General features: G+C 46.2%; 1 protein-coding gene and 1 long non-coding RNA gene across 12 annotated transcripts in view; one reads left to right on the top strand and one right to left on the bottom strand.

The window, feature by feature from the left end:
- The window catches only part of kcnma1a (potassium large conductance calcium-activated channel, subfamily M, alpha member 1a), a 1078085-nt gene that overhangs the window by 798200 nt on the left and 253374 nt on the right, over window positions 1-26511 (bottom strand). The gene's annotated exons all lie outside the window — the stretch shown is intronic.
- Window positions 18685-26511, top strand: part of LOC140403568 (uncharacterized) — a 79924-nt gene continuing 72097 nt past the window's right edge. For both annotated transcript variants that reach the window (XR_011938353.1, XR_011938352.1), the window contains exon 1: window positions 18685-18915. This is a non-coding gene — a long non-coding RNA (uncharacterized lncRNA). The remainder of the gene's footprint in view (window positions 18916-26511) is intronic.

Raw genomic sequence — 26511 nt, 5'->3', positions numbered from 1 at the left:
GTCATTCCATATGACACTTCGCAAAAATAATCTCAAATTGAAACAAGTACATTTAGTCCCTGCTTCCTCTACCCACCCCACCCCATTGGACACAGTAACGTAGTGGTGGTTGAAGTCGTTTACCTTCACAGTTTTCAGTGAACGATGAAGGCATGGCTTTATTATTCCAGAATGTTTACCCTGCACTTATGCTCCTGGTAAAATAAACACAACAAGATTCCTTTATCAAGCTGCCAATATCATTAAGTCCCCCGTGCCCCCCAACTGTGTTAAAACCATCAAGATGCTCAAAAGATTCATCTTATGTTCAATCAGCATTCAGTTTAAATCCAAGATGTCACTCAGGATTTTATCCCAAATTTTATCCCAAAACAGCAACTATGTATCTATATACTATTTTTATTAATTGACAAGATGTGGCATCACTGGCAAGGCCAGCATTTATTACCCATCCCCAATTGTCCTTGTAAAGGTGGAGGTAAATATAGCTGAGTGATTTGTTAGGCCATTTCAAAGGAAAATTAAAAGTCAACCACATTGCTGTGGGTCTGGAGTCACACATATTGGGCCAGCCTAATCTTCTGGGGACACAGGTTCAAATCCCATCACAGTAGCTGGTGGAATTTGAATTCAATTAATAAAATCTGGAATTGAAAACGAGTCCCATTAAAATGACCATGAAATTCATCATCGGTTCACTAACGTCCTTTAGGGGAGGAAATCAACCATCCTTACCTGGTCTGGCCTCCATATGAATCCAGACAAACAGCAACATGGCTGATTCTGTAGGATAAGAACGTTCGTCAGAGCATGGGTTAATGTGGAACTGGAAAACAGTACTGTCACAGTAAGATGTAAGTCACATGATAGTAGCTTTCCATAGAGAAGAGTCTGGAACGAGCCAGAATGGAGATAATGCATGGAAATACCTTGGATTTCTGTGTGTGGTTATGGGTTACCAATAAACGGTTTATAACCATACAAGCCTCCAGACCTCTCTATGAAACACCAAACAACCTTTTATAACAAACTCTTAAACGTCTATCCAAGCCACTCAGTTCAATGGCACTTAGGGATGGACAACAAATGCTGGCCTTGCCATTGATTAAATAATTTTTAAAAATTGGCTATGCCAGCTAAGAACCACAGTTTTCCTTCCCTAAAAGAAATTTGTGAACCGGATGGATTTTACTTTCAATTCATCAGTTTCGTGGTCACCAGTATTTTTAAATTCCACATTTAATTTAATTTTCCCAGCACTCCGGGTGGGATTTGAACTCGCGTCTCTCAACCATTAGTCCAAGCCTCTGTCCAGTAATGTACCATTATGCTATCATACCCCTCCATCAGCAGGATCAGGGTGAACTTGATGATCAGCCATGAACATAACGAACGGCGGAGCAGGCTCAAAGGGCCGAATTGCCTCCCCCTGCTTCTATTTTCTATGTATGTTTCTATTTAATTTGCAACAGAGGTATTCTAAAGCAAAATTTGAAACTGAGCAACAGAAAGCGATTTTCAGGCAGATAGTCAAAAGACCAGGGTAAAAAGAGCATCTTAAGTGAGGGAAAAGAAGTAGAGAGGCTTAAGGAAGGAATTCAATAGCTTGCAGCCCAGACATCCAAAGACATGACCACCTATGGTGGAGCAGTTCAAATCAGACTTGCTCAGGAGATCAGAATCAGGCGAGCACAGATATTTTGGGAGTTGTATGACTGGAGGAGAATACAGAGATAGGTAGGCAGAAGGGGGTGGGGCGATTTCAGAACAAGGATGAGAATTTTGGAATCAAGTTATGATTTAAAAGAGGGCCAACACAGGTCAGTGAGTACAGGGATGATGCTTGAATAGGATTTGGTATGAGGAAGGAACCAGACGACAGTTTTGAATTACCCCACGTTGATGGAGCATAAAATGCAGGAGGCTGGCCAGGAGCTCATTCAAATACATAAATCTAGTCTGAATATCGAGGCAAAGAAGGTTTCAGCAGCATATCATTTAATGCGTAGCGAAGCAGCATGTTGTTACAAAGGTGAAAATAGGCGATCTTGGTTAAAGCGCATATGTGGTTGGAAGTTTATCTCGAGGTCAAATATGACACTAAAGTTGCGAACACTTTGGGCCAGCCTTCGAGAAAACACTATTAATGCTATTAACTAGTGCAGTTACACAATAAATACATACTTTGGTAGGACATAAATCGGTATGGGCGCCAGGGTGTAGATTAGATTTTCATGTTTAATTTTCCCGCTGATTTAGTGTGACACTTGATTTGCTCAACTCTGCCATTGGAAACACTAAACTCTAGTGAGCTCCATTAACGCTGTCCTCAATTGCAAGCACTGCAGGGGACCACTGTTACAGCAGATAATTAAAGAAAAGCCAATGCATACGAACAGTTAAAGTAGTTTCAATACCTGGTTAAAAATCAGGAGGAGGTTGTGAACAACATAATTGCAAAACCAAGTGTGTTGACACTAAAATCTTGTTTTTGGAACTGAAAATGATATTAGTAAGAATTTCAGATGTTTAGATGTTGCAGCATCTGCCACAGACCTGTCTTTTGCAATGCAATCTTATCCTCCTGGTCAATATCTTCGGTTTTTAAACTCAGTTTTCAGAGAAGCTATTCTTCATTTTTCCAAAAACTTGACCTACATTTATAAAAATAATTGGATGTTGGAGAAAAAACAGCAGTCCAGTTTTCCTGGTTTCTTTTGTAGAGGTCAAAAGCTATCGTCATAATGAGCTTTCTCATGATTGATAGCATTTCAGTATCACCAGGTTCGGAATTCGGAGGTGCAAGTTTGTGATCAGATCGGGGCACTGCAGCAAAAACTGATCACATTTGTTCAAAGTTAATTCTGGCATTGGCCCAAACCTAACTTCCTCTCAAGAGAAGGATTGCCTCACATTTTACACCTTTGGGGATCTGGTGGTGTTGGTAAAGGTCATTATTGCTGAGAAATTGGATCATTCTCTTGTTTTGCAACTCAACATTTCGTAAAGTTTCAATGGCAGAAAGAAACATAGCCTCATTCAGATGCCGATTGTGCCGTATCAATCGACGTGCAAGGCATGTCAACACTAGGTGTCAATGGAGAATCATTTTCCGTACACCGCTTTTACACACCATTTTCTGAAAGAGGTTTACTTGGTTGCATTCTACTTCCCTCTTCATCTATAATCATTTGGATATTATCAAAAGTGAGGGGGGGTCTCTTGGCTGATCTTTTGAAGAGTGATTAATTCCCCATCCAAGAGACGAGCAGTGACCATATCAGAGTGGGCAGGTGCAGATGCATTTGGCCAGAGGAGTGGACAAGTGACGTGTCATCAGCAGGAAGTGGATCAAGTCAAATTCTGTCAATAAAAAGTACTCTTGCTCGTTCACCTTGTTCAATTATGGACATTTAGCTTGGTGTACAGACAAAAGACATGGAAGGCCTTGATGGGAATAGTATGCAATGTCAATATTCATTTCCTCCAACATTACGACAATCAACCCTGTTGAGGATGGTGGCCAGAGCATTACAAGGGTTGCTCTAGTTTGGAAGCAGATCCCCACCTTCCTAAATCTTAACACTTGACTTTTACTTATATGGCTAGTCCAGTTCAATTCCTGGTCAATGGCAAACCCTTGGATGTCGATAGTGGGGGATTTAGCAATGGTAATGCCATTGAATGTCAAGGGGCGACGATTAGATTCTCTCTTGTTGGAGAGGATTATTGTATGGCACTTGTGTAACGCAAATGTTACTTGCCACTGGGCAGCCCAAGCCTGGATATTGTCCATTCTTACTGTATTTGGTTATGAACTGCTTCAGCAACTGTCTAAATATAGCAAGCAACTAAATGTTAAAAAGCATAAATGGTGCAAGAAAATCTTTTGTCATTTCACATCACATCATTCGGAGAATTATCATGATACGCTGAACATCATCAGCATGTGTTTCATAACCAGATGGTCATAAATACAAGACCCAGGGCTGCCTGTCACATGAATCCACAGGCCACATTTGTAATGAGTGTTGTCTGTTTTCAGCTGAGCCTCTAGCCTGAGTGCCTCAGGCAGATAGAAAGGCCAACATTGCCTCACTGCATGTGCCTTTGTTGCTACCTAATGACGAGAACTTTTTTTTGCAAAGGACATTAGGTGCTTTCTTTACATTGCAGACCATCCTAATTTTTCAAGAAAACATTGGCACGGCTTTCATTGTTGCTCATTCTTCCAATTTCTGGCTCGTAGAAAAGCCCAACATCCACAAGACCACTGTGTTGAAAAGACTGGCCATCTTTGGAGAGGTGCCAAAACAGTGTTTTTCAAACTATTTTCCCCCAGGACCACTTTTACCAACCGGCCAAACTTCAAGACCCACTCCAGCCAACCTTCGAAACACACCATTATTGCTTACCTTTAATGCAACAGGTGAACCTGCTTGGACCTCAAGATCTCACTAGCTATGTGGTTCAGTGTTACATTTCTGCTAAGGACTTCAGCTGACGATTTAAGTTCTTGCTGCATCCTTTGAAAAAAAATCCAAGCGGTTTGTCCTCAAACTCACCATGCTTAGTCTTCAAATGCCTTTGAAGTTTTAAGGGTTTTAAACTTTCATTTGTCAGTACTTCCTTGCATAAAATGCACATGAGCTTTGCATCCCAATTTGCATTGGCAAAATTAGCAATGCCATACCTCAAGGAATCATCTTTTTACTGCTCTGGTCCGCATTTCAGTTTCTTCTTAATGGGTTGTTCACCAGAGGCCCTGGAGCTCTGGATACAACTCACGCCAGCACTGCTTTGTCCTGTCGTAGACTCCCCTGAGAGATTCAGTTGTGAGATTCTGGCCTGTGTGTATCTCTGACCCTCTCACTTATTACAAAATAATCCATCTTCAGTTCTTCACCCAGTCCTGTTGCTTGCTTGCTTGCAACCACAAAATAAAGAAATCTCTCCCTCATGATTTTGTGCCCAAAGCATGGATCTACAGGGCTCGAGATGTCAATGTACGTGCCGGGTGCGTGATCTGCTTTCTGCCGCCACTTCGGTGGGAAGACTCCAGCGTTTGAACCGGCATTCTGAAAAGGCGATCACAGCCGTCGGGGGTTTCTCCCGCGACCCTCCTGACACCCACCCATGACCCAATCGCGGCTCACGACCCCGAGTTTGAAAAACCCTGCTCTAAAACATAATTGCAGGTGAACGCAGTGAAAATGAAATGCCACTTGTAACGGCTTCATATACCATTGGGCCCGGACATCTTGCAGAAATATATGCACTGCTTTCAATCATGGAAAGCCCTATTGTGTACATATGGCTATAAACAAGCACAACTGCATTTTTTCCATTTCCTTTTGTTCCCTGTGTTGGGAATGAAAAATTAGGAGTACTTTTGTAATCTAAACTAATACACATTTGTCAATGAGACCATCAAGAACATCACTAATGAGCTTTTAAAAAAAGCGGACGGCAGGGATCAGCATTAACATTTCAAAAATGTGGACCATTCTCTCCCCCTTTAAATATATCAATATGCAAGAAAATAGACCATCCAGTGAGCTTTACTATTTTCCCTTCAAAATACCAGCCAAACACCTCTGATTCACATAAACTATGATTTTGCTCACCTTCAAGGTCTATTATACCAATGAAATATTTATGACACAGCTACAGCACAAACGAATTGGCAATGATAAAAAATTAAAAACAAGGTTTGGCTGTACAGCAGCTTGATAAACAATGCGCTGTCTGGTGTCACTTGTAGGGATGAGCTCTCCATGACTAACAGATATTTAATGAAGATATAGGGCAGTCACTGGCAGGTGAAATGTTCAAATCGTGGACACAGGTCACCGCTCCCTCAACAGGCTGCACCATAACTATTAGTAGCTAGATTGCTCCCAGGGCTACTTTCAAATTCAAACAGCATTCTCAGAATGCGAAATCCAACGTGAATTAATGTTCACTGCTAATCTAATCAGGGTGCGCAAGAGGCATATTCTAACTAAAATATATTATCTCTTTTGTAATGAAAATAGCCGTCACTGCTAGTTGGGTCCAGACCCCTCATGATTTTGAACACCTCTATCAAATCTCCTCTTAACCTTCTCATCTCCAAGGAAAACGGTCCCAATTTCTCCCATCTATCTTTGTAACTGAAGTTCCTCATCCCTAGAACAGTTCTTGTGAATCTCTTCTGAAATCTCTCCAATTCCTTCTCATCTTTCCCAAAGTTCCCAGAACTGGGCGCAACTGGGTGTTGTATGAAAATGAATCATTTCACATTTCTCTACCTGGAACTCTATCTGCCACTTGTCTGCCCATTCCACCAACTTGTCTATGTCCTTTTGAAATTTGACACAACCCACCTCGCGGTTCACATCCTCCTCACAAGGTTCATAGAACATAAAGTGCAGAAGGAGGCCATTCAGTCCATCAAGTCTACACCGATCCACTTAAGCCCTCACTTCCATCCTAACCCAGTAACCCAATAACCCCTCGTAACCTTTTTGGTCACTAAGGGCAATTTATCATGGCAAATCCACCTAACCTGCACGTCTTTGGACTGTGGGAGGAAACCAGAGCACCCGGAGGAAACCCACGCAGACACAGGGAGAATGTGCAGACTCCGCACAGACAGTGACCCAGTGGGGAATCGAACCTGGGACCCTGGCGCTGTGAAGCCACAGTGTTATCCACTTGTGCCCTAGAGAACATAGAACATAGAAAATACAGCACAGAAAAGGCCCTTCGGCCCACAATGTTGTGCCAAACCTTTGCCCTATATTAATCATAGATTATCATAGAATTTACAGTGCAGAAGGAGGCCATTCGGCCCATCGAGTCTGTACTGGCTCTTGGAAAGAGCACCCTACCCAAGGTCAACACCTCCACCCTATCCCCATAGCTCAGTAACCCCACCCAACACTAAGGGCAATTTATCATGGCCAATCCACCTAACCTGCACATCTTTGGACTGTGGGAAGAAACTGGAGCACCCGGAGGAAACCCACACACACACGGGGAGGATGTGCAGACTCCGCACAGACAGCAACCCAAGCCGGAATCGAACCTGGGACCCTGGAGCTGTGAAGCAATTGTGCTATCCACAATGCTACCGTGCTGCCCTTAAGAACAAATTAATCTACACTATAGCATTCTACCGTAATCCACATACCTATCCAATAGCTGCTTGAAGATCCCTAATGTTTCCGACTCAACTACTTCCACAGGCAGTGCATTCCATGCCCCCACTACTCTCTGGGTAAGGAACCGACCTCTGACATCCCCCCTATATCTTCCACCTTTCACCTTAAATTTATGTCCCCTTGTAATGGTTTCTTCCACCCGGGGAAAAAGTCTCTGACTGTATACTCTTTCTATTCCCCTGATCATTTTATAAACCTCTATCAAGTCACTCCTCATCCTTCTCCGATCTAATGAGAAAAGGCCTAGCACCCTCAACCTTCCCTCGTAAGACCTACTCTCCATTCCAGGAAACATCCTGGTAAATCTCCTTTGCACCTTTTCCAAAGCGTCCACATCCTTCCTAAAATGAGGCGGCCAGAACTGTACACAGTACTCCAAATGTGGCCTTACCAAAGTTTTGTACAGCTGCATCATCACCCCTCAGCTGTTAAATTCAATCCCTCTGTTCTTAAATTCAATCCCTCTGTTAATGAACGCTAGCACACCATAGGCCTTCTTCACAGCTCTATCCACTTTGTCGCAACTTTCAAAGATGTATGAACATAGACCCCAAGATCTCTCTGCTCCTCCACATTGCCAAGAATTCTACCATTCACCCTGTATTCCGCATTCATATTTGTCCTTCCAAAATGGAAAACCTCACACTTTTTAGGGTTAAACTCCATCTGCCACTTCTCAGCTCAGCTCTGCATCCTTTCTATGTCTCTTTGCAGCCGACAACAGCCCTCCTCACTATCCACAACTCCACCAATCTTCATATTGTCTGCAAATTTACTGACCCACCCTTCAACTCCCTCATCCAAGTCATTAATGAAAATCACAAACAGCAGAGGACCCAGAACTGATCCCTGCGGTACGTCACTGGTAACTGGGATCCAGGCTAAATATTTGCCATCCACCACCACTCTCTGACTTCTATCGGTTAGCCAGTTCGTTATCCAACTGGCCAAATTTCCCACTAGCCCATGCCTCCTTACTTTCTGCATAAGCCTACCATGGGGAACCTTATCAAATGCTTTACTAAAATCCATGTACAGTACATCCACTGCTTCACCTTCATCCACATGCTTGGTCACCTCCTCAAAGAATTCAATAGTCTTGTAAGGCAAGACCTACCCCTCACAAATCCGTGCTGACTATCCCTAATCAAGCAGTGTCTTTCCAGATGCTCAGAAATCCTATCCTTCAGTACCCTTTACATTACTTTGCCTACCACCGAAGTAAGACTAACTGGCCTGTAATTCCCAGGGTTATTCATAGTCCCTTTTTTGAACAGGGGCACGACATTCGCCACTCTCCAATACCCTGGTACCACATCTGTTGACAGTGAGGCCGAAAAGATCATTGCCAACGGCTCTGCAATTTCATCTCTTGCTTCCCATAGAATCCTTGGATATATCCTGTCAGGCCCGGGGCACTTGTCTATCCTCAAGTTTTTCAAAATGCCCAACACATCTTCCTTCCTAACAAGTATTTCCTTGAGCTTACCAGTCTGTTTCACACTGTCCTCTCCAACAATATGGCCCCTCTCATTTGTAAATACAGAAGAAAAGTGTTCGTTCAAGACCTCTCCTATTTCTTCAAACTCAATACACAATCTCCCGCTACTGTCCTTGATCGGACCTACCCTCACTCTAATCATTCTCATATTTCTCACATATGTGTAAAAGGCCTTGGGATTTTCCTTGATCCTACCTGCCAAAGATTGTTCATGCCCTCTCTTAGCTCTCCTAATCCCTTTCTTCAGTTCCCTCCTGGCTATCTTGTAACCCTCCAGCGCCCTGTCTGAACCTTGTTCCCTCAGCCTTACACAAGTCTCCTTTTTCCTCTTAACAAGACATTCAACCTCTCTTGTCAACCACGGTTCCCTCATTCGACCATCTCTTCCCTGCCTGACAGGGACATACATATCAAGGACACGTAGTACCTGTTCCTTGAACAAGTTCCACATTTCACTTGTGTCCTTCCCTGACAGCCAATGTTCCCAAGTTATGCACTTAAATTCTTGTCTGACAACATCGTATTTACCCTTCCCCCAATTGTAAACCTTGCCCTGTTGCACGCACCTATCCCTCTCCATTACTAATGTGAAAGTCACAGAATTGTGGTCACTATCACCAAAATGCTCCCCCACTAACAAATCTATCACTTGTCCTGGTTCATTACCAAGTACCAAATCCAATATGGCCTCCCCTCTGGTCAGACAATCTACATACTGTGTTAGAAAACCTTCCTGGACACACTGCACAAACACCACCCCATCCAAACTATTTGATCTAAAGAGTTTCCACTCAATGTTTGGGAAGTTGAAGTCACCCATGACTAATGCCCTGTGACTTCTGCACCTTTCCAGAATCTGTTTCCCAATCTGTTCCTCCACATCTCTGCTACTATTGGGGGGCCTATAGAAAACTCCCAAGGTGACTGCTCCTTTCCTATTTCTGACTTCAACCCATACTACCTCAGTAGGCAGATACGCCTCGAACTGCCTTTCTGCAGCTGTTATACTATCTCTAATTAACAATGCCACTCCCCCACCTCTTTTACCACCCTCCCTCATTTTATTGAAACATCTATAACCAGGGACCTCCAACAACCATTTCTGCCCCCCTTCTATCCAAGTTTCCGTGATGGCCACCACATCATAGTCCCAAGTACCGATCGATGCCTTAAGTTCACCCACCTTATTCCTGATGCTTCTTGCATTGAGGTATACACACTTCAACCCATCTCAGTGCCTGCAAGTACTCTCCTTTGTCAGTGTTCCCTTCCCCAATGCCTCACTACACACTTTGGCGTCCTGAATATCGGCTACCTTAGTTGCTGGACTACAAATCCGGTTCCCATTCCCCTGCCAAATTAGTTTAAACCCTCCCGAAGAGTACTAGCAAACCTCCCTCCCAGGATATTGGTGCCCCTCTGGTTCAGATGTAACCCGTCCTGCTTGTACAGGTCCCACCTTCCCCAGAATGCGCTCCAATTATTCAAATACCTGAAGCCCCCTCCTTCCTACACCATTCCTGCAGCTACGTGTTCAGCTGTACTCTCCCTATTCCGAGCCTTGCTATCATGTGGCATCGGCAACAAACCAGAGATGACAACTCCGTCTGTCCTGGCTTTTAACTTCCAGCCTAACTCCCTAAACTTGTTTATTACCTCCACACCCCTTTTCCTACCTACGTCGTTGGTACCAATGTGCACTACGACTTCTGGCTGCTCCCCTTCCCCCTTAAGGATCCTGAAGACATGATCAGAGACATCCCTGGCCCTGGCACCCGGGAGGCAACATACCTTCCGGGAGTCTCGCTCGCGACCACAGAATCTCCTATCTATTCCCCTAACCATTGAATCTCCTACTACTATTGCTTTTGTATTCTCCCCCCTTCCCTTCTGAGCGCCAGAGCCAGACTCAGTGCCAGAGACCTGGCCGCTAGGGCCTTCCCCCGATAGGTCAAGCCCCCCAACAACATCCAAAACGGTATACTTGTTTTGAAGGGGAACGGCCACAAGGGATCCCTGCGCTGTCTGCGGTTTGCTTTCTTTCCCCTGACTGTAACCCAGCTACTCTTGTCCTGTACCTTGGGTGTGGTTACCTCCCTGTTACTCTTCTCTTATCACCCGCTCTGCCTCCCGGATGATCCGAAGTTCATCCAGCTCCAGTTCCCTAACACGGTCTTTGAGGAGCTGGAGTTGGATGCACTTCCCGCAGGTATAGTCAGCGGGGACACCGGTGGTATCCCTCACCACCCACATCCTACAGGAGGAGCATGCAACTGGCCTAGCCTCCATCCCCTCTTACCTTACAGAATATAGCTGCCCTGTGGACCAACTGGACCTCCGCCCTCCGACTCTGCTCCCAGTCAGCTGCACTCTGTAAACTCCTGGCTCCCTTCCCGCTCTTTGCGGAAATGTAGGAAACAAAATGAAAGGAGCACCTTACTCCCTCCTCACCTAACTCCCCCAGTCACCAAACTGTCACTATAGCACACAAATGCACCAAATTCAGCACTCCCTCAGTCACCAAACTCTCACTATAGCACTCAAATGCACCAAATTCAGCACTCCCTCAGTCACCAAACTCTCACTATAGCACTGAAATGCACCAAATTCAGCACTCAGTGCAAACAAAGTCTGCACTGTCGGGGGATCACTTTTATACCATGAATCTAGCCTCTGAAAACTGGCCTAATCCAATTAACTAATTAACAAGCTCCAGCTGCAAGTACCTACAAGTAAAACCTTTGTTTAAAGCTGATTGAAAATTCACCTTCTTCTAAACCAAACAGCAACTTTCAAGTTAATTAACTAAATAAAAGAAAGACTAAACTTTAGATAAAAATGAAGCCTTTATATCCCTCAGTCACAAAACTCTCACTATAGCACTCAAATGCACCAAATTCAGCACTCAGAGACGGTACAGAGACTGTTCAGATTTAACTATTTTATGAAAAAGTGTGGGGAACATGTGGAACAACCTGTCCGGGGAACCAAACTGAGAATTGGAGAGAAGGGAGAAGTAGAAAATTGAGGCGCATTAGTCGGTGAGACTGGACAAATGGAATGCAGAACCTTTATCAGCTCTCTGCTATATTCCGGATTTTCCACTATTTTAAAAAATAACAATTTGAAAATTTGCAAATGATATCGGGTAGCACAGTAGCACAAGTGGATAGCACTGTGGCTTCACAGCGCCAGGGTCCCAGGTTCGATTCCCTGCTGGGTCACTGTCTGTGCGGAATCTGCACATTCTCCCTGTGTCTGCGTGGGTTTCCTCCGGGTGCTCTGGTTTCCTCCCACAGTCCAAAGATGTGCAGGTTAGGTGGATTTGCCATGATAAATTGCCCTTTAGTGTCCAAAAGAAAAGTTAGGAGGAGTTATTGGGTTACGGGGATAGGGTGGAAGTGAGGGCTTAAGTGGGTCGGTGCAGACTTGATGGGCCGAATGGCCTCCTTCTGCACTGTATGTTCTATGAACCTTGTGAGGAGGATGTGAACCGCGAGGTGGGTCGTGTCGAATTTCAAAAGGACATAGACAAGTTGGTGGAATGGGCAGACAAGCGGCAGATAGAGTTCCAGGTAGAGAAATGTGAAATGATTCATTTTCATACAACACCCAGTTGCGCCCAGTTCTGGGAACTTTGGGAAAGATGAGAAGGAATTGGAGAGATTTCAGAAGAGATTCACAAGAACTGTTCTAGGGATGAGGAACTTCAGTTAAAAAGATAGATGGGAGAAATTGGGACCGTTTTCCTTGGAGATGAGAAGGTTAAGAGGAGATTTGATAGAGATGTTCAAAGTCATGAGGGGTCTGGACAGAGTAGACCGAGAGAAACTGTTCCCCTCATAGGGGAATCGAGAACGAGGGGACACAAATTTAAAGTAGTCAGCATAAAAAGCAACGGCCACCCGAGGGAAACATTTTTCACGCAGCGAGTGATTAAGATTTGGAATGCACAGAGTGTGGTGGAGGCAGGTTCAATTGAGTCATTCAAAATGGGAATTAAATCGTTATCTGAAAGGGCAGAATGTGCAGATTTAGGCAGAGAAAGCAGGGAAATAGCAACTAGATAAGGTTTTCATTCGGAAAGCCAGTGCAGACATGACAGGTCAAATGGCCTCCTTCTGCACTGGAACAATTCTGTGATATAAATCACCTGCTAAAGGAAACCAGCAGAGGTAGCATTGTCCTTTTCTGAATTTCTACGTTAAATCTTCAAATAAAATTTCCTTCCACCACAGTGGGACACACATCATCATACTCACTTAGGTTTAGAATTAATGTAAATTGAATGAAATCAAATCTGAAACTAAATTCTATCTATTGTAAATGTCATGATGTGAGCCTCAAGCATCTTTGGGTGCTCCTGTATTGTAACACCAAGTCAATGGCCAAACAGGAAAGCAAAATGGAAGGCAGGGAATACCCCCTTCCAGCTGATTTGATGGGGACAAAGTTCAAACTGTCTCGTTCCCTCTCCTCAAACAAACAACAACTTGCATGTATACAGTAGATGGTCCCAAGAAGTTTCACAGGATCATTACCAAACAAAATTTAACGGCAAGTCATCGGAGATATTAGGGTTGATGAGTCCAAGCTTTATTGAAGAGGTTGGGCTGGGATGCTGCTTTGCTGACTGAAGAAGAATCGATTTTAAAGGGGAGAGTCGGGACGGGGAGCCTCCGGCTGGCGGGCTGGAGTGTGCGGGAGGCGCGGGCACATGGCTGGCCTAAAAAAGGAGATGGTTAGTCGGCGGGGGGGGGGGGGGGGGGGGGCGTAATTAGCCCCCGACCAAGCTGATCACGTGGAACGTGAGAGGCCTGAATGGGCCGGTCAAGAGGGTCCGTGTGTTTTCGCACTTCAGGAGGCTAAAGGCAGACGTAGCCATGGTACAAGAAACGCATCTGAAGATTGCGGATCAAACTGGGCTGGTTTAGCACACTGGGCTAAATCGCTGGCTTTTAAAGCAGACCAAGACAGGCCAGCACCACGGTTCAATTCCCGTACCAGCCTCCCCGAACAGGCGCCGGATTGTGGCGACTAGGGGCTTTTCACAGTAACTTCATTTGAAGCCTACTTGTGACAATAAGCGATTTTCATTTCATTTCAAACCAGGCTGAGGAAGGGATGGGTGGGGCAGATTTTCCACTCAGGGCTGGATGCGAAGACCGGGGGGGGGGGGGGGGGTCGCAATTTTGGTGAGCAAGCAGGTGGCATTTGAGGCGGCGGGTATTGTGGCGGATAAAGGGGGTAGATATATTATGGTGAGTGGCAAGTTGCAGAGGCCCGGGTGGTGCAAGTGAAAGTGTATGCCCCGAACTGGGACGATGCAAGGTTCATGAAGCGGATGCTGAGTAGGATTCCGGATTTGGAGTCGGCACTGGACCGGTCTAGGTCAAGATCGGGTAAGATGCAGGCAGCGGCCAAGGTCCTGAGGGGGTTCATGGACCAGATGGGGGGGGGGGGGGGGGGGAGAAGAGTGGACCCGTGGAGATTTGCCAGGCCAAGGGCAAAGGAGTTTTCTTTCTTCTCCCATGTGCACAAGGCGTACTTGCGGATTGATTTTTTTTTTTTGAGGTAAGTAGGGCGCTAATCCCGAGAATGGAGGGGGTGGAGTATTCGGCCATTGCGATCTTGGACCATGCCCCGCACTGAGTGGAGTTGGGGCTGGGGGAGGAGAGAGGCCAACGCCCTCTGTGAAGACTGGATGTAGAACTATTGGCGGATGAGGACGTCTGTGGGCGGATTCGGAGGTGTATCCAAAGCTATGTGGAGACCAATTATACTGGGGAGGTTTCAGTGAGTGTGGTCGGGAGGCACTGAAAGCAGTTATCAGGGGGGAACTAATTTCAGTCAGGGCCCACAGGGAGAAGAGGGACAGGATGGAGAGGGAGAGGTTGGTGGGGGAGATACTTAGGGTGGACAGGGGGTATGCGGAATCCCCCCCGAGGAGGGGTTGTTCAAGGAGCGCCGGAGTCTGCAGGCGGAGTTTGACCTGCTTACCACGAGGAAGGCTGAGGCTCAGTTGAGGAAGGTACAAGGAGCGGTGTATGAGTATGGGGAGAAGGCAAGCAGGATGCTGGAGCATCAACTGCGCAAGAGAGGCGCGGCCAGGGAGATTGGGGGAATTAGGGATAGGGGGTAACACGGTGCTGAGCTCGGCAAGGATCAACGAGGTATTTTATGGCAAATTGTATGAGTCAGAACCTCGGGGGGGGGGGGTTGAAGCAATTCCTGGACCAACTGAGGTTCCCTAAGGTGAAGGAGGGGAGGGATTGAGGGCCCCGATTGAGATGGAGGAATGGGTTATGGGGTTGGAGGGTATGCAGTCGGGCAAGGCCCCGGGACCGGATGGGTATCCCGTAGAATTTTACAGGAAATTCTCAGAGCTGTTGGGTCCGCTATTGTTGAGAACTTTTAACGAGGCTAAGGAAAAGGGAACCCTTCCCCCGACGATGTCGCAGGCTCGGGTCTCGCTTATCCTTAAGCGAGATAAGGACCCGTTGCAATGTGGTTCCACTAGGCCGATTTCACTCCTTAATGTAGAAGCCAAACTGTTGGCCAAGATCTTGGCCTCTAGGATTGACGACTGATCAATGAGGATCAGGCGGGGTTTGTGAAGGGCAGGCAGTTGAACACGAATGTGCGGAGGCTCTTGAACGTGATCATGATGCCCTCGGAAGGAGGGGATGCAGAAGTGGTGGCTGCAATGGAAGCGGAGAAAGCCTTCGATCGGGTGGAGTGGGAGTACCTATGGGAAGTGTTAGGGAGATTTGGGTTTGAGAGGAATTTATAGGGTGGGTTAAATTGTTGTATCAGGCCCGGTAGCAAGTGTGTCGATGAACCGGCTGCTGCCGGAGTATTCTAGGTTACATAGAGGAACGAGGCAGGGGTGCCCCCTGTCCCCCCTGCTGTTTGCCCTGGCAATCGAGCCGCTGGCCATGACGTTGAGGGAGTCCAGAAACTGGAGGGGGCTGGTTCGGGAGGGGGCTGGTTCGGGGGGGGGGGGGGGGGGGGGGGGGCAGGCAATCGGGTTTCACTGTATGCGGATGACCTGCTCCTGTACATTGGGGATTCGGTGGAGGGGATGGGGGAGGTCATGCAGATCCTTAGAGATTTCAGGGACTTTTCGGGTTATAAGCTGAATGTTGGGAAAAGTGAGCTTTTGTGATACATGCGAGGGGCCAGGAAAAGAGACTGGGAGAGCTACCGCTTAAGATGGTGGAGAGGAGCTTTCGCTACTTGGGCATTCAAATGGCTAAGAGTTGGGATGCCCTACACAAGCTCAATTTAGCGCGGCTGGTGGATCAGATGGAGGAGGACTTTAGGAGGTGGGACATGCTGCCGCTTTCCCTGGCGGGCAGGGTGCAGTCCGTGAAGATGACGGTCCTCCCCAGGTTCTTGTTCGTCTTCCAGTGCCTTCCCATCCTCATCCCCAAGTCCTTTTTCAAGCGGGTAAACAGGACTATTACGGATTTGTGTGGGCAAACAAGACCCCGCGTGTTAAGAGACTGTTCTTAGAGCGCAGTCGGAGTGGGGGTGGGCTGGCGCTGCCGAACTTTTGCAGCTATTATTGGGCAGCGAATATATCCATGATTCAGAAGTGGGTAGTAGAGGAAGGGGGGGGGGCGGCATGGAAGCGGTTGGAGGTGGCGTCTTGCAGGGATACTAGCCTGGGGGCATTGATAACGGCTCCACTGCCGCTCCCGCCGACACGGTACACCACGAGCCCAGTGGTGGCGGCGACGAAATTGAGGATCTGGGGTCAGTAGAGATGGCACAGGGGGGAGGCAAGGTCTTCAGTCTGGACCCCGATACGGAACAATCACAGGTTCGTTCCAGGTAGAATAGATGGTGGGTTCCTAAGCTGGCACAGAGCGGGTATCAAAAGATTGGGGGACTTGTTTATTGATGGGACATTTGCTAGTCTGTGGGCGCTGGAGGAGAAATTTGAGTTGCCCCCAGAGAATACCTTTAGGTACATGTAGGTTCGGGCGTTCGTGAAAAAGCAAGTGGGGGAAATTTCCATTGTTACCTGCCCAGAGGATACAGGACAGGCTGGCCACGGGCGTGTGGGTGGGGGATGGCAAGGTATCGGACATATTCTAGGGGCTGCAGGAGGTGGAGGAGGCCTCGGTGGAGGAGCTGAAGGACAAGTGGGAGGAGGAGCTGGATGAGGAGCTAGATGAGGGTCTGTGGGCTGACGCCCTGGGCAGGGTCAATTCCTCCTCATCGTGCGCCAGGCTTAGCCTGATTCAGTTTAAGGTGGTGCACCGGGCCGCATATGACAGTGGCGAGAATGAGTAAGTTCTTTGGGGTGGAGGACAGGTGTGTGAGGTGCTCAGGGAGCCCAGCAAATCATGGCCATATGTTTTTGGCATGCCCAGAACTTACAGAATTTTGGAAAGGCTTTGCAAAGGCTATGTCCAAGGTCTTGGACACTCGGGTAAAACCGAGCTGGGGGATAGCGATATTTGGGGTATCAGACAACCCGGGAGTGCAGGAGTCGAAAGAGGCCGGAGTTCTGGCCTTTCCTCCTTGGTATCCCGGAGGCATCTCTTGTTAATGTGGAGGGACGCGAAACCCCCAAGTGTAGAGGTGTGAGTCAGTGACATGGCGGGATTTCTCAGGGTGGAGAGGATAAAATTTGCCTTGCGAGGGTCCTTGCAGGGGTTCTCCAGGCGATGGCAACTGTTCCTTGACTTTCTCGCGGAACATTAAGTGGAGGTCAGCAGCAGCAGCAAACCAGGGGGCGCGGGGGGGGATAGATTTTATTTGTAAAGGGCAGATACCCCACCTTGATTTGCTAATTTGTTAAGTTGTTTTCTAAATTATTACTATGCTTTTTGTTGTTTTCTTTTTGTAGTGGTTTGTAAAATTGAAAAGTTTTGAACAAATACAAATTTATAAACAAATATTAGCGAGGTTGGGTGTAATGAGTGCCTTGGGGGGGGGGGGGTGAACGAACCTTGGTGCGAGGGTAGGGAAGGAGCCTCATTTCTCCCGTGGGCGTTCACCAATTTGCGGATAAAATGACATACGATAGAACATGCCGTCAGCGCAGTATAAAGAAGCAGTATCATCTTGCTTGAGCAAGTGGAATGTTCTGGATAAGCAAAACATCATTTTCATCACTGCATCATAAAGTATGAATGGTCCCATGACGCATTTCAACACGACTTGCATTATTACAAAGAGAGTTAAACATGCTATTGTGAGAGGGGCGTCATTTAAGGAAAGAAGGAACAGCAAGAGATGCAAACATTTTATCACACCGGAGCAGTACGGGGAAAACTAATACCAGGGATCCGCTTACCATTTACAAGCCCATGTGATACCAGGTTGCTGTTGTTAGTGGTTGTTTATGTTGTACGCCTGCTATTAGTTTAACCTTGTAATATTTCCTTCATTAAAGATGTATCACTTTTCTTCAATGTTTTGTTTTATCGCCTTAACTAAATTGTTTGACGGTCAAATTCATGTCTATATTCTAAGAGTTTCAATCTATTGTTTAAAAAATTAAATTAAATGCAAGAAAAGGAATGACAACTTGCAGGTATTCAGCTGCAATTTTAATGTGCGCGACAACAACGGCTACAAATAATTGGCCTGTGGTTCGTCAGTTAGAAGTCAGTATCAGCAGCATTATAATTCTAGCCTGAATGGTCAGTCTAAGATCCAGTCCTTCTTTTGGTCATTTTTGCTATGTGTGTGCTTGTCAACACAATGTCAATCACTAACTAAACACGTATTGCTTTATGCACACCATCTCCTCTCTGCAACTTCAATATTCATTTACAACCTAGGAGAACTTATTTCCTTCCCCTTACAGCATAAAATCAGCAGAATGCCTGATGTCATTTCATTCTTCACCTCCAGTGGGTTTGTAAAACCACTCGAGTGCAGCCGTACCTAATTATCAATCATTCATTTACTGTGCTTACCCTTGGACCCAGACAGGAGGTCTTGGCTCTTCACCCTGGCCTCCTCGGCTGTAAAACAAGTCACCATTGCATGTTTGAAAAGTGCCAGAAAACAGAAGGTTCTAGTCACTGCAAACTTTGGGATCCACCTGTTTTGTACTCCGAACAAATTAAATTTTGAATTCTACAGAACAGTGTCCGATGGAGGAAAACTGTCATGGGATGGATCTCTTTCCTCTTAGAAATCACAGCACCAACCTACGAGGCCCACGCATTTGGAAACCAGGTAATAATTCCACCGTACGTTAAGACAGTATTTAAAAAAGACCACACAGATTTCTATCTTTGTTTTGAAGTGTAACATAAAAGTCAGTAAGAGTTAAAATGTTCTGGCGAAAACAAATCTCCACAGGGTTAAAAATTCACGAGTAGGGAGAATATTGTTAAGTGGAAACCGGTCTACAGTACAGTTCTGCAGTAAGAGATACCACCAAGCAGAAAAAATGAAGTCCCACAACCATCAATTTTTGCTTTCTCATGAGTTAAGTGTTCCTTTTTACAGCATGCAGTGTGTGCCTGGAATAATGCAAGGTAAAGAGTAAATGCAGACAGCCCAATGGCACAGGATTTTGATCAGCAGGCTGCAATGGCAGTGTGGCACCTGGTTGATTTATGTCTGGCTTATGCTCTGTTGTGAATAGTAAGTTGACATGTTGGCCCATGACATTCTGTATTTACTTTACGTGGCACAATTTGCTTCCCAGGTGCCATGGGCTTGCAGACAAATAGCACATGCAAATATTCTCAGGAACAAAAAATAAAATCCCTGGTTGCAACTACCTACCTCAACAAGGATCAGGGAGGGCACAAGAGGCAAATGGGAGAGGGGGAATAATCACCACTTATCAAGCTATACTATACCTCCCAGATAATATCAGCATCAGCCTGAGTAAGCAGCCTATTGGCAGCCATTTTGGCAAGGAAATGCAGATAGAGCAAATTTAAAAAAAGAATATAAAATTCTACAAATACTCAGTCAGTCCGAGTCTTCATTGCATTTGTTCTGACGATGTGTTGTCAGAACGTAAAACTATTTCTTGTCTCATAGATGCTACTTGAATCAGGTTTTGCTTTTGTTAACATTTTGGGTTTGAATTTTAGATTCTGCCATTTTAAAAGAGTGTATTATTCCAAACTTCCCAGCGGCCCAGCATGTCTCACCAGTGATGAGTTGAGCCATGCAGAGCAAGCTGATGCCAGGCTCAATGCATGCCTGAGCTTAATTAGCTGCTACCAGCCAAGGTATAATCCTCTGCTGGAAGTAGTTAGTGCGTGGACATCAGCCGAAGAGAGAGTCAAACTACATGACCTTTCCCCACACTCCTTAACACAGGATCATTAATTAGCCTATTGCCATATTAGGGATTGAACGTGAATAGGCCATAGGGCAGGGTTCTATCTGTAATGATTCATCTGACAATGTGTTATCTGGCTGTGGCTCAATGCTGATACCTGACTGCCTCAATGTTGAGTTGGATGCCTTCCCTTCTAACTGTGATCATATATTATCGTAACGTTCATGTCATATCCTATTGGTCAACTGGTGATATTTTTCATGAGTTCAATTGGTGGTTAGGCAGCACGGTAGCCCAGTGGTTAGCACAGTTGCTTCACAGCTCCAGGGTCCAGGTTCGATTCCCGATTTGGGTCACTGTGCGGAGTCTGCACGTTCTCTTCGTGTCTGCGTGGGTTTCCTCTGGGTGCTTCGGTTTCCTCTCTCAGTCCAGAGATGTGCAGGTTAGGTGGATTGGCCATGATAAATTTCCCTTAGTGTCCACAAAAGTTGGGTGGGGTTACTGGGTTACGGGGGTAGGGTGGCGGCGTGGGCCTAAGTAGGGTGCTCTTTCCAAGAGCCAGTGCAGATTCAATGGGTCAAATGGCCTCCTTCTGCACTTTAAATTCTGTGTTCTATTCAAATAATAAAATCACAGAATTTACAGTGCAGAAAGAGGCCATTCGGCCCATCGAGTCTGCATCGGTTCTTGGAAAGAGCACCCTACCCAAGGTCAACACCTCCACCCTATCCCCATAACCCAGTAACCCCACCCAACACTAAGGGCAATTTTGGAGACTAAGGGCAATTTATCATGGCCAATCCACCTAACCTGCACATCTTTGGACTGTGGGAGGAAACCGGAGCACCCGGAGGAAACCCACACACACACTGGGAGGATGTGCAGACTCCGCACAGACAGTGACCCAAGCCGGAATCGAACCTGGGACCATGGAGCTGTGAAGCAATTGTGCTATCCACAATGCTACTGTGCTGCCCACAGGAGACTCAGGGCTCCACTGGACGAGACAAAAATGGGGTAAGGAACTGGACATGGAGGTAGGGGGAGGAGTCTGGATCGAGACCCTGTACCGAGTGAACTCCACCTCCCCCGATGCCGAGCTCAGCCTAATGAAGCTCAAGGTAGTGTATAAAGCACCCCTTACCAAGACACGCATGAGCGGTTCTTCCTGTAGGCGGAGGACGAGTGTGGGGGGGGGGGGGGGGGAGAGTAACCACACGTTCTGGTCCTGCCCCAGTCTTAGAGAACTTCTTTGAGGCTATATCCAAGGTGGTGGTCGAGATGGAGCCCCCCCACCCCCCTGCCCACCACCCCCACAGCACCACCAGCGGAAAAAGGCCTACAGGCGAGCGAGGGGAGGAACCCCAACCACGCCTAGATACAGAAGGGGCAAACTGGGGATAACCCCTACTACCAAGCGGCAGGGGCACCAGCCGACAAACCAGTTTAAAGATCAAACCCGACTTTCGGTGACAGCGGGCGGGAGGCAGCCGCACGTTGGAGGGCTCCCGTTCGGGAATGGCATTGTCTGGGGTTAACGCCCGGTCCTAGGGCCAGCGAAGGCAGTAAAAGTCGGGAGACAGCACAGAGGAGGGGAATGTCGAAGACCAGCAAAAAAACGGCCGTGAAAAAAGCGGCTGAAAATCTGTTGGAGAGGGGAAAGGTCACCGTGGGGTGAGTAAAGAAAATGGAGGCTGGAGCACCAGGGCAGGTCGCATTGCTTACGGCTGAAGAAATAACTAAGGTGATGGCTGCGGAAATCAAAAGGCAGTTTGCAAAATGCATGGAGACGGTGAGGAAGGAGATGAGGGAGGTTTTGAGTGTGCTGGTGGAGGAGGCGATTTCCCCGGTGATGAAGGCGGTGGCGAGCGCAGTGGTGGAGGTGCGAGAGCAAGGGGAGGCGCTGAAGGAAGTGGAGGAGACGTTATTGCAGCACGGTGATCAACTTGCCTCGATGGGGAAGGAGACGCGGAAGGTGATGGACATTAACAAGGATCTGCGAGGAAAAATGGAACACCTGGAAAACAGATCCAGGCGACAGAATTTGAGGATTGTGGGGCTGCCCGAAGGAGTTGAAGGACCGAAGCCGACTGAGTATTTTGCCGCGATGCCGCAAATGTTTGAAGGAAAATGTGAAAATGTAGAATAAAAAAATATATTTTTTAAAAAAGATCAAACCCAGATGTAAAAGTGTAAATATTATCCTGCATCAGATTACCAGTCAAAGCTATGGTGTCATCGAGGGGCACAAGGCTGACCCATGTACGGTTTTCTTTTTTGTCGTTGTATAATACTCTACGTGAGAAACCCAACTCTTTCTTTTCTATTCTGTAACTGTTACTTGAAACACCAATAAAAACATTTGTTTTTAAATCCTGAACTAGAATGACACGAATGACATAGTCACCTTTCTTTTCATTTGTAAAGTAATCACAATATAGCTTGTAATGCTTCAAGTTTCATAAAACATCAGATTAATCTTAAATTCATAGGGCTGATGTTTATGCACTGGGAAAAGTCAGTTCTAAATGATTTGCAGAGAGATCTGCAAATCTCACTAGATTAGTCATGTGCTAATAGCACTCCATTTACCTCGATCAGATGACTTGTATAATTATTCAGAGCTCCTTAAAGTTCAGACCAGAACAGGTGCAGGAACGGAGCTGAATGTTGGTGTGTGCATTTGGTTTCAACTGCATGCAACAGCAGGGATCATGGAGATGATTACTGCCTCGAAGGCTGCACGGATACTGATTTCTGTACAATAATCGTGGCTACTTTTTCAGCACTCTTATTTTCTGCACCTGTGAACGAAGGTACTATTTTACAGAAACTATGGTGGCCTGGATCTGCCAAAGCTCCACTTAATGCCAATCATCCATCATCTTGGAGGCCTCACATGTTACTGCCCCCAGGGAATACAACAAGACATGTGAAAACGATATCACTAATTTAATAAAAAACAGGCTTAAATGTCTCTCCAACTGTATTAAAAAAATCTGTCATATGCTAAATTTAGTTAAATGATTGTGCACAACTGCTACATTCATTAGGTGTTATTAGATAATGGATCCATTCCCAGGAAGCGAAGGCAAGCTACCATTTTGCTCTGAGCCATGACAATTCAGGACTTCCAGATTACAGACAACAATAAACAGATGCCTGCATGCGCAAGCTAAATACAGATAGAGAGAAACAACAAACATGCGGCACGGTGGTTAGCACAGTTGCTTCACAGCTCCAGGGTCCCAGGTTCGATTCCCAGCTTGGGTCACTGTCAGTGCAGAGTCTGCACGTTCTCCCTGTGTCTACGTGGGTTTCCTCCAGGTGCTCCAGTTTCCTCCCACAGTCCAAAGATGTGCAGGTTAAGTGGATTGGCTATGCTAAATTGCCCTTAGTGTCCAAAAAGGTTGGGTGGGGTTACTGGGTTACGGGGATAGGGTGAAGGTGTGGGCTTGGGTAGGGTGTTCTTTCTGCATTGTAAATTCTATGCAAATCAATAAGTTCTAGAAAAGCTGTCAATCAGCTTCAAAAGGTGACAATGCAACCCCCCTAATACCCAACAGGTCAGCAAAGTAATGTCCCACTGAAAAACTGAGAAACTGGCCAAAATAAAAACCTCCAAACACCAAATTTCTTTTGTTATTATAGGTTATTTTTTGTACTGTTTTGGGGCGACATGCCACATATCAGTTTTTTGTGACAATTGAAACCTTTACATGAAAATTTCTACAAATTGTGAGGACGTAAATGACCAGACAATCTTTTTTTTTAATTAAACTGAGGGATAAATGTTGCCCAAGATTCTGGGAGGCATCTCCAGTCCTGCTTCGAATAGTACCAAGGAATCCATCATGTACACCGAAGACAACAAAGCAGGGCCTCAGTTTAACATCTCATTTTAAAAAGACAACAACTCTGGCAGCGAGTCACTCTCTCAGCTCTCAAACCTCTGGTATTGGGCATGAGCCCATGACCCATCTGACTCGAACGCGAGAGAGGGCTACAACCTTAGTCTGGGAGAGGGGTGTGCACACAATGCTAATCACCGGGCCCCGTTCGCAGCTTGTGTGATTGGCAGCACCACCCCTCTCGGAGGCAGCAGACTGCAATAAATGGCCCGACTCTGAAACATGCCTGTTGTCCCTGATTCAACGGAGTTCCTGAACGTGGCATCCTAATGGGCCACCTCCAAGGGCGGTCTATCCGACAGGTGCACCAATGACAGTGCACCTCCCTCGCCTAGGCCTTGCCCCGGATTCTTGCTTCCCCTACCCCTTTGGAATGTGCTCCACATGGTTCCAACTCATTGCGGTAATGGTCAGGAGGTGTCACTGGCCAGGGGTTAGAGATGTGGCTTTGAGGTGCAGTTTGTCAAGTAACTTATATCGCTGATTTCCTGGGCTATTGGAGTGTGTGCATGGGGAGGAACCCCGTTGGGTTATTCCGGGAGGTTTGGGACCCCCAGTCCATCAGTTTATAAGAGGATGTTTCTGAGCAGATGGTGCAAGTCTTTCCGCTTGTGCGGATAGAAACAGCACATTGTTTTAAAGGTTTGTTCAGTGGACATCACTAAATGATTCAGAGGCGTGTGAGGTTGAATAGTAGTGTTCATTGGTAACGTATAACTTTTTATATCTGTACCCAAACTAGGAGCTAAACTAAGGCAGCACGGTAGCACAGTGATTAGCACAGTGGCTTCACAGCTGTCTGTGCAGAGTCTGCACGTCCTCCCCATGCCTGCCTGGGTTTCCTCCGGGTACTCTGGTTTCCTTCCACAGTCCAAAGGTGTGCAGATTAGGTGGATTGGCTATGCTAAATTGCCCTTAGTGTCCAAAAAAGGTTAGGTAGGTGGGGTTACGGGGATGGGGTGGAGGCTTGGGATTAACTGGGGTGCTCTTTCCAAAGGCCGGCGCAGACTCGATGGGCCAAATGGGCTCCTTCTGCTCTGTAAATTCTATGATTCGATGATTCTCATGCTGGCTTATCATTAACTCTCTCCACACAACTGTGTATTGCTCTGTGATTCTCTATATTATACTGTGGGCAAACTGGTCCCCAGTCCCACATTAAAACTTGCTGTGCTGAACACCCTTATACTACATATCCCCTGTCAAGTCTTTACTAAATATATTTACGATACAATCTTTACTTCCATGCTACCCCATCACCCGTTTAAAGTGTCTGACTTTATAAATTACAACAGTCTGGAGGAGGCTGATGTCATTTGGAGAAGTTGTAGGTTCAGTTTCACACGCACACGCGGACACACACACATAATAGAAAAATACAGCACAGAACAGACCCTTCGGCCCACGATGTTGTGCCAAACCTTTGTCCTAGATTAATCATAGATTATCGTAGAATTTACAGTGCAGAAAGAGGCCATTCGGCCCATCGAGTCTGCACCGGTTCTTGGAAAGAGCACCCTACCCAAGGTCAACACCTCCACCCTATCCCCATAACCCTGTAATCCCACCCAACACTAAGGGCAATTTTGGACACTAAGGGCAATTTAGCATGGCCAATCCACCTAACCTGTACATCTTTGGACTGTGGGAGGAAACCGGAGCACCCGGAGGAAACCCACGCACACACGGGGAGGATGTGCAGACTCCGCACAGACAGTGACCCAAGCCGGAATCGAACCTGGGACCCTGGAGCTGTGAAGCAATTCTGCTATCCACAATGCACAATTGTGGTAAGTTGCTAAACAGTTCGACCTCGCCATGTCTACAGTTCCCAATTCTGGCTACTAGAAAGATGTGAGAAGGAGGGTTAAAGGGGTTTGCTGGGATAAAGGGCTCAGAAATAGGAGAAGCATTATGGCCCACGATTTCTTGTCCTGGTCACAACGGAATATGGTTCCTTTGTACACTTTTTCAACTCATGCACAGTTGCTGTTCACTCAGCTCTGATAAAGTTTTACAGTCAATTTTTCTGGCTTATAGGGATGGTGGAAATGTTTAGCATTTACATAGGGCACAACTGCCAATATTTACGCAGGTGAAGGAGACACATCCTGAGTGAGTGAGACACATCCAGAGTGGGAATTGGAACTTGGTAATTTGGTGCAGTGAGGTAATTCGGTGCAGAGTGGGAGAAGGTGCTTTTTCCCTACCGTTTTGTTCTCTTTCTTCTGGCCGGTAACTGTTAATCTGCAGGGAGAGAACCAGAGAGCAACCTGGGAAGGTAAGTGATTTTTCTTTTTATTACCTTTTCAAATTGTGTGGGGGGGGAAACTGAAATGACATCACAGTAAAGCTGTGACCTGATTGGCTGGTTGGGAATCCGTTAAATTTGAAAAAAAAATAATATTGCAAAACAAATCTAATTGATTAACTATATAGTGGAGTAACTAAACCGGAGGGCAGTGATCGGCATTTAGCATTTAATTTTACAGTAAAAATCATCTAGTGTCAGGGCCATATAGTTAATTATAACTCAATCTAACAATAATGCAAGTGTTTATTTTAAATTAATTAATTAGTGCTCAAATGTCACTCAGCGGGGTGCAGTCCTCCAAC

This window comes from Scyliorhinus torazame, chromosome 28 (genome assembly GCF_047496885.1).
Source record: "Scyliorhinus torazame isolate Kashiwa2021f chromosome 28, sScyTor2.1, whole genome shotgun sequence".
Taxonomy (NCBI): domain Eukaryota; kingdom Metazoa; phylum Chordata; class Chondrichthyes; order Carcharhiniformes; family Scyliorhinidae; genus Scyliorhinus; species Scyliorhinus torazame.
This window is presented reverse-complemented; position numbering and strand designations above follow the sequence as displayed.